This window comes from Delphinapterus leucas, chromosome 2 (assembly GCF_059928025.1).
Source record: "Delphinapterus leucas isolate spDelLeu-1000000601 "Yukka" chromosome 2, BTC_Dleu_Yukka2, whole genome shotgun sequence".
Lineage (NCBI taxonomy): Eukaryota > Metazoa > Chordata > Mammalia > Artiodactyla > Monodontidae > Delphinapterus > Delphinapterus leucas.
Genome location: NC_143130.1, coordinates 76429759 through 76431140, shown reverse-complemented (window position 1 = coordinate 76431140; position 1382 = coordinate 76429759).

The window sequence follows — 1382 nt, the reverse complement described above, 5'->3', positions numbered from 1 at the left end:
AAAAGGATACATCATCATGCACCAACCACTGTGTCACTGCAGGAGGCTGAAGGCAGGAGTCACAGAACAGCTGCCAAAAGGCTGTGTGGCTTTGGAGAAGTTGCTCAACATCTCTGAGTTTCAGTTTTCTCATCTGATGGAACCAGATGATTTCCAAGGCCCCTCTGCAATTCCATTTAATTGCCAAAAGAATTCTTGGCACTACAAAAGACACAGTGTTGGAGGGAGCTGTGTTACAAGAGATGGAATAAAGCAGATGTTCAATATGGAAGATGTTACGGATGGAATGTTCTGGTGCTGAGGAAGTTCATCAAATGGAGAAATAACACTGTGGACCCAGAGAACAGGAAGGGTTCTTAAGTGACAGCAAGGAAACTAGAGAGGTCAGTGCGGACTTGGCCAAAGTCACTCACAGAGCTGGTGGCCGAGTGAAAGGAGGACCCAGGACCCCCATCTCCCCATTTACCACCCCTCCCCCCTCTGTCCCAGGCTGCTTCATGGGCCCAAGTTCAGCAAACCAAACTTTACTGGCAGCTGTCCTCATTTGGCTGACAGAAAGGTCACTTGAGAGCACCATTTGTTTTACTGGAGCAGTGGGATCTTTGAGGACAGACAGAGCCTTTATGATAGGAGACAACATGATCCCCATGAACATGACCCCAAATGGGGTCAATAGTTTACGTTCATTGTCAGCCACACCTTAACCATATGACTCTACAAGGTCACCAGTTGGCCTCAGCCTTAACCAAACGATCAGGCTGGATTCGAGTTAATTTGGGCAAATAGTCCCACTCTTAATTTTAGGGGTGCCCCAGAGAAGATATAGTTATGACTTGGAATCCTTACCTGCATGCTTACTGGGTTGTGGCTTCAGGGAAAAGTCAACATGTTTTGAACCACACAAGGAGTGTTACTTACGTTATCACAGTGCTAGGAACTGCGTGATGGAATCCCTGCTTTACAAAGAAACTTAGCCCAGATTCTTAGGGAGTATGACCAGAGCTCCATAGTTAATATTCAGTGAATATAGGCTCTCAATCTAGGTCTGTTTAATTGCAGTGCCCCTGTTCTTTCTATGACAACATTTTCTTTCTAATGCAAACAATAATAAAATGAAAAACAAAACTAAAGCTTAAATCTCAAACTAGGGAAATGAAGAAGAAAAGGGGGCAGATGGATGGATCAGTGGAAAGAAACAAGAATTAAGAAACCTGGGACCAGGGCTTCCCGGGTGGTGCAGTGGTTGGGAGTCCGCCTGACGATGCAGGGGACACGGGTTCGTGCCCCGGTCCGGGAGGATTCCCACGTGCCGCGGAGCGGCTGGGCCCGTGAGCCATGGCCGCTGAGCCTGCGCGTCCGGAGCCTGTGCTCCTCAATGGGAG